A 10,197-nucleotide genomic window follows, 5' to 3' on the forward strand; every position below is an offset into this window, starting at 1 on the left:
TATTTGTGCTGAGTCTGTAGCTCAGAAGTAGAGCACTGGCCCATAGTGAGGCCCTAGGTTTGACATTCATCCACAGGAGAATAAATAGGAGAGAGAGAGAGAGAGAGAGAGAGAGAGAGAGAGAGAGAGAGAGAGAGAGAGAGAGAGAGGGAGAGAGAGAGAATTAAAAATAAATAAAAATATAGAATTAAGAAAGGGAGCAAACGGGAAAAATAATTATATTAAAATAAAGAGGGACAGCCAAGCGTGATGGCACATACCAGTGGTCCCAGTACTTGGGAGGCCGAGACAGGAGAATTGCAGCTTCAAAGCCTGCCTCAGAAACTTAGTGAGGCCCTTTGCAACTTAGAACCTGCTTCAAAATGAAAGAAGGGCTGAGGGTATAAGTAAAAAGTAGAAGGCTCCTAGGTACCATCCCCTATACCAATAAAAGGGGAAGGCATGAGAAAAGAAAAATTTGAATAGAAAATTAAAATTAGAAAAAATAATAACAGATTAAAGTTGGACATGGTTTTGCACACCTGTAATCCTAGTACTTGGGAGGCCAAGACTGAAGGACTGCAGGTTCAAGACCAGCACATGGTAACATGATAAATTATCTATATCCAGTTCAAAAAAAAAAGTAAAACGGGATAGGGCTGTAGTTCAGGGGTGAAACACCCCTGGGTTAAATCCCAAGTACAAAAATAAAACAAATATCAATAGACATAGGAAAGAATAAATCCAAAATTCCTCCTGGCCTCAAACATGCATTTTTAAATTCATGCTTTCTAATCCAAGTCCGCTTATATGATTACTTTAAAGATTATTCTTCAGTTTCTGCAGACTTGAAGAAACACTCCTTCTAAAGTGATCTCTTTTTTTTTTTCAAAATAGCTAAATTACATGTAATTGTGATTTCCTGTTCAATTCATTTCTTCTCTTACTAGACTTCAGGTAGTTTTGATGGAAGAGTTCCTATCTGTATTACTAGTTATTTTTTTCCCCTGTGATTAAATGGGCTTTGGGCTCTGGCTCATATATAGTAGTTGCCAACAGGTAATTTTGAAATAAATAGATTATTTACACATGTTCACAGGCTGCCTCAGAAACTTAGGCCCTTTGCAACTTAGAACCTACTTCAGGCCATTAGAACTTGTCTAGGCTATTGGGTGAAAATCAGGCCCTGGCAGAGATTTTCCATTGTTCAAATGGGAATATGTGATTCTTAGATAAAACTATTTCAGGCCAGTGAGACTGGGATCGGAGCCTGCAGTGAGGCAAGGCCACTACTGAGGCCTCCGAGGCCAGGATCGGAGCCTGCCAAGGGGTTAGGCCAGTGCCGGTGTCGGGGCCAGCGAGACCAGAATCGGGGCCTCCTGTGAGGCAAGGCCGCTGCTTGAGCCAGCAAGGTCTGAATCAGTCCACCGGGTAGCCAGGCCACTACTGGGGCCGTCAAGAGTGGGATAGGTACTTGCAATGTGGCATGCACAGAGAAATATCGCAGAAAATTAAAACCAGATGCTTCCCCTAATCAGTAAAAACTAGGAGGAAAGGGGCAACAGGAAGAGGTCAAGCTATAGAAAGGGCCCTATAGTGAAGCAATTAAGGTGACCAATCAGAGGGTATGGAGTAGGGGAGGATGGAGCCTCTTTAAAACGCAGGAAGTACATAAACAAATGTATCAAAGTTAAACACAAACAAGCATGGGATCGAGGGAGGGGGAGGGAATGGGATGGGGACTGGATGAGGGCCAATTGGATGATGTGTGCTTGTATATCCTCTCAAGTCTTGTATTCCAATGTGATATAAGATTACAATGCACCAATAAAAATAAAAATAAAATAAAAAACTATTTCAAATTCAAATTTCTGTGTGTGTATGTGGTACTGGGGATGGAACCCAGGGCATTCTACCTCTGAACTACACACTCAGTCCTACTATATATATAATTTTTTTTGTGGGTCTGGGGATGTAATCCAGAGCTACTCTGAGCCACACCCCCTGCCCTATTTTTTATTCTTTAGTTTGAAACCGGGTCTCACTGAGTTGCAGAGGCCCTAAGTAGCTGAAGTTGTCTGCAAACCGTGATCCTCTGGTCTCAGCCTCCTGAATGCTGGGATTACAAGTGTATGCCACCATGCTCAGCTTATGATTTATTTTAAAACAGGGTCTCTGGGCGGCCTTGCCTGCTCCCGGGAAGGCCTAGTTCTGGGCTGGGGGCAGGTGGCCCAGCCTGCTTCCGGGAAGGCCTGGAGCTGGGCTGGGAGTGGGCAGCCTGGTCCGCTCCTGGGAAGGCCCGGTGCCGGGTGGGAGGCCCGAGCCGTGGGTACTGAGGAACAAAGCTGCTGTGCTATGCCCGGCCTTGATGCACTTAGAACAGCATATCTTGCTCTGTGCGGTAAGGCTGAGGGACTCCACTCTTGGAAGGGAGAAAAAAATTCATTGCTACCAAGTGCCCGATCCTACAACCTCTTCAAACCACAGATACAGTCTTCTGTTATTCAAAAAAAAAAAGAAAGAAAGAAAGAAAAAAAAGAAAAAGAAAACAATGAAAAAAAAAGAAAAAAGAAAAGAAAAGAAAAGAAAAAACATTGGAGAGGGGTCAAGATTGCCACGGTGACAGCCAGGACTCTGCAGATGCAGACAAAACATATCCAACTGGCCTGGAACTTTTTAAAAAAATTCCTTGTGAAGGGGGACTACTTCTTCCTTATCTGCTTAAGAGTCCTGGACATCATTTGTAAGGAGGGAGCTCAGCGAGACCTAGGAGGAAGGTGGTATTGGCAGCGGCAGCTGCAATGGCAGTGGAGGCTTGTATTTGGGAGAAGCAGAGATCTGATCCAACCCATCCTGATATTTTAAAGAAATTGCCCCAAAGGTGGAGTGCTTCCACCGCGCATGCTCAGGAATACTGGACAACATGCAGTGTGGGAAAAGAGTTTGGTAAAGAGTTGAGATGGTGGAGGCAGCGGCAACGGCAGCGGCCAGTACTTAGGAGAGGCAGAGATCTGATGCAACACACCTGGATCTTTTGAAGAAATAACCCCAGAGGCAGAACGCTACCACCACGCTCATTTGGGAACTTGGGACAACATGCTGTGTGAAGAAGGTGCTCTGTGCGAAGCTTGCTGAGGGGTGAGGCCAGTGCTGGTGGCGGGAGCAGCGAGGCTGGGATTGGGGCACACCATGAGGATGCCTCCATGGGGAGCCTCTGAGGATGAGGTTGGAGCCTGCAGGGGGGTGGGGCTGATGCCGGGGGCCACCGAGGCTGGGATTAGAGCCTGCCATGAGGCAAGGGTGGAGATGGGGCCTCTGAGGCCGGGATTGGAGCCTACTGAGGGGTAAGGCCAGTGCCGGGGCCAGCCTGGTTGGGATTAGAACCCGCCGTGAGGCAAGGCTGGTGCTGGGGCCTCTGAGGCTGGGATTGGAGCCTGCCGAGGGGTTAGGCTGGTGCTGGGGCCAGCTAGGCCAGGATCAGAGCCTGCCATGAGGCAAGGCTGGGACTGGGGCCTCTGAGGCCAGGATTGGAGCCTGCTGTGAGGCTCGGCCGGGGCTGGGGCCTTTGAGGCCGGGATCGGAGCCTGTGGAGGGGTTAGGCCTGTGCTGTGACAAGCGAGGCTGGGATTGGAGCCTGCCGTAAGGCTAGCCCGGTGCTGGGGCCTCAGAGGCCGGGATTGGAGCCTGCTGAGCGGTTAGGCAGAAGCCAGAACCAGCAAGGCTGGTTTCAGAGCCTGCTGTGAGGCAATGCCAGTGCTGGGGTCTCCCAGATCAGGATTGGAACCTGGCAAGGGGTTAGGGCAGTGTCGGGGCCAGCAAGACCGGGATCAGAGCCTGCCATGAGACAAGGCCAGGGTTGGGGCCTTTGAGGCAAGGATCGGAGACTGCCGAGGGGTTAGGTCTGTGCAGTGTCCAGGGAGGCTGTGATTGGAGCCTGCTGGTGAGGCTAGGCCAGGGCTGGGGCCTCCAAGGCTGGGATTGGAGACTGCCGCGGGGTTAGGCCTGCGCCGTGACCAGTGAGGCTGGGATCGGAGCCTGCTGTGAGGCTAGGCTGGTGCTGGGGCCTCCGAGGCCAGGATCGGAGTCTGCCAAGGGGTTAGGCCGGTGTCAGGGCCAGGGAGACCGGGATCAGAGCACACCGTGAGTCAAGGCCAGGGCTGGGGCCTCCGAGGCTGGGACCGGAGCCTGCTGAGGGGTTAGGCCGGTTCCAGGGCCAGCGAGGCTGGGATCAGAGCCTTCCGTGAGGCAAGGCTGGGACTGGGGCCTGTGAGCCCGGGATCGGAGCCTGCAGAGGGGTGAGGCTGGTGCCAGGGCCAGGGAGGCCAGGATTGAGGCCTGTCGTGAGGCAAGGCCAGTGCTGGAGCCAGCGAGGCCAGCATCAGAGTCTGCTGGGTGGCCAGGCCAGTGCCAGGGCCAGGGCTGTCAATAGTGGGATCGGAACTTGCAAAGTGGCATACACAGAGAAATATCACAGAAAATAAAAAAAAAAACAGATGCTTTCCCTAGTACGCAAAAATTAGGAAGAAATGGGTAATAGGAGGAGATCTAATTGAAGAAAGGGCCCTATAGAGGAGCAATTAAGGTGACCATTCAAAGGGGATGGGATGGGGAAGGAAGGAATCTCTTTAAAACTCATGATGTACGTAAACAAATGTATCAGATTTAATCACCAATCAAGCATGGGATCAAGGGATGGGGAGGGCATGGGATGAGGATTGGATAAAGGTTAATTGGATGATGTGTGCTTTTATATCCTCACAAGTCTTGTATTCCATTGTGATGTATGACTACAATGCATATATATATATATATATATATATATATATATATATATATATACATACACATACATACATACCAGGGTCTCAATGAATCGCAAAGGGGCAAAGGGCCTCACTAAATAGCTGAGGCTGTTCGTGAACTGTGATACTTCTGTCTCAGATTCCCAAATGCTGAGATTACAACCATGCACCACTATGCCCAGCTTCAATATAAAATAGCTCTGGGAGTATGGCCCGGAGGTAGAAGGACTTCCAGGAACCCCAGTACCACCAAAAAAAAAATACTTAAAGGTAATGTAATTTTCTTCTTCTAAATGGGATCTCTCATATCCTTTCTAAAAGAAGATAATCTAATAATACTTAAAATTTACACTACTCAAAACTAAGACTAAGAAAATTAGTATTGTATTTATCTTTAATCCAGAAATTACTAATTTCCTCTGGTTTTGTCTACTGTACATTTTCATATAGTAACTAGCTTTTATTTCAGTTTTTGCATATATATGGCATTATTTCAAAGTATTTCATTAAATTAATAGGCTTAGAAAATACACAAGACCAAATATATTCCCAATGTGTTATTAAACTCAAATTTTAACCTATCCATATAAATTTAAACCATATCTAGCACTATCATATTGATCAATATGTATATGTAAATGCTTTTCTGGGTAAACAATTGTTTTCTAATATTTGACAATAATTATACTTGATACATTTTACAATGCAGAATGATGAGATCAGGCAAATTAACAAGTATATATAATACTGATATTTTTGTAGAAAAATGTTTCAAAACTATATTTTAGCAACTGAAAAATATGTAATGTATTATTAATTATACTCCTCATTCTGTCCAGTAGATCAGTAAAGCATGTTTCATCTACCTGAAGTTTTGTACCTTTTGATCAAAATTTCCCTTTTTCCTATCTATCCCACTTCCCCATTTTCTGATTATCAACATTCTTTTTCTGTTAATTTTTTTATTGGTGCATTGTAGTCATATATCCTAATGGGATAATCTTTCTGTTAATCTTTTTCTGTAAATTTTTTATTGGTGCATTGTAGTCATATATTCTAATGGGATAAAAGACTTGTGGAGACACACATGCACACATCACCAATTAGCCATTACCTGATCCCCCCCAATTCCCTCCCCATCCTCCTTCCCATGCTTGGCTTGGTGATTGACTTTGATATGTTTGTTTAAGTACATCATGTGCTTTAGAGAGTTTCCCTCTTCCCCCTTTCTATCCCTTCAATTAGGTCACCTTATTTGCTCCTCCATAGGATCTCCTTCATCATCTAGAGTTCCTCCTGTTACCCATTTCTCCCTAACTTTCACATATTAGGGAAAGCATCCGATTTCTAACATTCTACTCTTTACTTCTGCCAGTTAAACTTTTAGATTCTACATATAAATTAATTAATTTGTCTTCCTGTGCCTTATTTCATCTATTTTATATGAAATAAACATCACTTCCTGTTTAAAGGCTGAATGATATTCTATTGTATTTATAAATGAGAAGGTGATATATCACCTGTGTGGAAAGATGGGAATTTTTGTTCACTGCTGGCAAGTACATATATTTATAAATATATGTACTTATAAATATTTATAAATATAGAAAACAGAGTGGAAGTTCTTCAGAAAACAAAACTTAGAATTAGCAGCAATCCCAGTATGGGTAATTATCAAAATGAATTAAAATCAGAATGCAGAAGAGCTATCTACACTCCCAGATTCATTGTGGAATTATTCTCAGCAATCACTATATAGAAGCAACCTAGGTGTCTATCATCAGAGTAATACTTATTCTTTAGCTTAGGCCATTAATTTTATTATCACACTACAACATAACAATATATTTGTTGGGCATTCATATACAATTAAGTACAATAGAAAATAAAAACTTTTTAGCAGATTTTTCATTTCTTTAATAAGTTCAATACTAAACCCTACCTTAAAATGAGGGGATTCACTGGTGAATTATATTCTACACTTACATACCATTCCATATAAAAGGTGAAGTTGGCTAAATAATTGTGAAAATTTAGTCCTAAAATAATGATTATTTTATTTCAGGCAAAGTTTTACATTCATCTTACAGAATGATTTTACCAAACTGATAGATTTTACCAAACTGATAAGTCGAAGCTACCAAATCTAATAAAATCCAATAATGCTTAAAATACTACAAATAGTTTTGCATATTAAATGAACTAAGAACATTATTTTAAGTGAGATTAGACAGTCACAGAAAGTGAATGATCATATATTTTCTTTCATATAGAGAAACTAGCTAGGGAGTAATGGGAATAAAGAGGGGCTTTAGGTAATAGAAGAGAAACCCCAATGGAGGTTATGAAGGGAGTCTAGGAGAAGGTAAGGGGAGGAAGAATTAATGAAGGAATAGTTTCCATTGAAATTATGTGCATATGTGAGAATATCAATGTCAGTCTCAATGTTGTATATAGGGTAGCTGAGGGCTGGGAAAGGAGTCTGGGGGAAAGCTCACAAAGTGCTGTGTTACTATAACTGTTAAGTACATTATGATGCAACATTGTAAGATTATAATATACCAATGAAAATATTCCAAAAAATTAGCTGAAGTATCAAAAATATTGTCAATGAATAAATTCCTGAATTATATTTTATTGAAATTTTGGCTTTAAGAGTTCTTAAATTTAATTTTAAAAAGTCAGATGTTATATATACTCACTTTTTAGTAATGTTCAATGAAACATTGAATGCTATTAGTATTTATAAAGATTTGGAATACATTTTATAGGCATATAATACTGTTTAATAAATAGCTACAAAATAATCTACCACTAGCAAAGTAAAACCAAGAAATGTTAAATAATCAACCTTAGTGCTTGCAATTTTTCTCGCATTAACTTCCTATAGCTAGAGGACACAATTTCTGAGTATTAGGTTTGATTTTATGATCTGGGCATTAAATATTTACTTGTAATTATAATCTTATATGAGACACAAACAAAAACTAATTTGCATTATTAATGATGCAAGAAATGTGATGTTTAGTCTCTTAAGAGAAAAGCATGTCAAAGATCTACTTTATTTTTTCTTTTTGAAAACAAGTTAAAATGATAAAACTTATTTAATTAACTACTTAGGAATTACATGTTTCTGCCAACTAGAATATAAAGTGAGGGTACTGTCTGAGATGGAGCTGGAACTACAAAGATTCCATTTTCAGTCTTGGTGTCTCAAGGGGGAAATCAAAGGGTTTCCTTCTTTCAACAGTTTGGGTGAGATGATATTTTGAGATGTTGACAGCTGCCAAACTACAAAGACAAAAAAGGAACTCCTTCCCCCTACAAAATTTCTGTTTTTATCCACAGGAATGTTTCTGCTTGTTTGGACCTTTATTCTTTAAATGCATTTTCTTAAAACAGAAGAGGTTCTAAGAATGTTTTTCATTCTTTGAGACAGAAGAGAGCAAACCAGGGTTTTTAGTAACCATTCACCAAGCCATGCTTTTCCTCACTATCCTCTTTATATATTATTTTACCTGCTTCATGATATGCAGTCCAATTTTAACTAACCTAAAAGCTTAATTTTCATGCAAATAAATTAGACATAAATGGAGAAATACAGAAAAATGGAGAACTTACTACCTTATTCTGGTGGAATAAATATTAGAGAATGGAATTCTATCACCGTGTGTAATGACACCTTGCACTTATCAAAAATAATTTTCTCTGCCACTGGTAATGAACCCAGGAGCATTTTACCTTTGAATTATACACCCTCAGCCATTTTAATTTGAAACAAGATTTCAGTTCCCACATGCCTAGAATATCCAAAATATCTGCACTCATATTCGAGTCTCGATTCTAGAAGATGTCATTCTTTGATAAAAAAGTAAAAAATAAAGCCAACTATCTAAATATAGTGTTTTAATAACATACAAATTTTAGATGGTTCAGATATTATTTTTATAATTAAAATATATTATTAACTTATTCTAGTTTTTCCTTAGTTATTTTGAACACAGTTTTAGTCAGTACAGGTTTGTGGAAACACAATGAACAATGAATATAGAAATAAATTATTCATAAAGTCAGTGAGGCAAGCCATCTATGGAGTCACGTGCCAATAATCCCTGTATTTGCCAGGCTGGGGCATGAGAATGGTAGGCTGGAGGCCAGCAAATGGTAACTTAGCAAAACCCTTTTCAAATTAAAAAAAAAAGATGTCTTAGACTTTGGCTCAATAGTAGAGCACTCATGAGTTCAATTCCTGTACCATAAGTGAATGAATAAATTTATTAATTAATCTATCACTGAGTATTTGCTGGATATAAGCCCTGGAGAGTTATTTAAAATCTCTCAGTCTTAATTCTCCTATTTGCAAAATATGAATAGTACTACTACATGCTTCATAAGAATCTAGGACTCAAACTTGAAATATTATATAAAGTACATATCATAGTTATGGAAAGATAGCACATGATCAATAAATAATAATAATAATAATAATAATAATAATAATAACTATTATTGTTATGTCTGGGTTTTATTTCTATAGATAGTACTCTTGAAAATGTATTGATTCCTACATTTTACTTTTTAGTAGAGCATTTATTAAAAAGTTATTAATATGTTAATATTTTCTCATTTTTTAAACATGTTCAGGCTGGACATGATAGTGTATGCTTGTAATCCCAGTACTTGGTAGACTAAGACAGGGGGATTGCAGGTTTGGGGTTAGCCTCAGCTACTTAGTGAGGCCCTCCACAACTATGTGAACCCCTGTTTCAAAATAAAGGATAAAAAAAAAGTAAGGCTGGGGTAGAGCTTGGAGGTAGAATAAATAAATAAATAAATAAATAAATAAGTTGTTCAAAGGAATATTTCATTGAGAAGCCTCCTATTTGATTTTTATTCTCATCATACTTTATCTTTACAATATAATTTAGTAACTTGTAAATTGGAAATTTCAAGCCAGACGTGGTGGCACAAGCTTGTAATCCCCGCATTCAGGAGGCTGAGACCAGAGGATCATGGTTCGCAGACAACCTCAGCTACTTAGTGAGGCCCCCTGTAACTTAGTGAGACCCTGTTTCAAAATAAGGAAAAAAAATTAGGGAAGGGGGTGTAGCTCAGAGGTCAAATGCCCCTGGGTTCCATCCCCAGACCCACAAAATAAATAATAAATAATAAATAAATAAACTGGAAATTTCATAAAGGCATATTTGGAGTGGAATGAGACAATAGGATTTGGACACTGATGTCACTGACATGTATTTTGGTTTAGTTTCCTGAAATGTTAAGTGTAAGAAATTATTATTTCTAGTCCATGTTGGAAAATAGATATGTTTATCCCTGGTGATAAGGCCTTATATGATGAAGATATGGAAGAGTGAGGTTACCTTACTTAAACTTCAATATATATTTGAAATATAGA

This window comes from Muscardinus avellanarius, assembly GCF_963383645.1.
Source record: "Muscardinus avellanarius genome assembly, chromosome: X".
NCBI classification, from domain to species: domain Eukaryota; kingdom Metazoa; phylum Chordata; class Mammalia; order Rodentia; family Gliridae; genus Muscardinus; species Muscardinus avellanarius.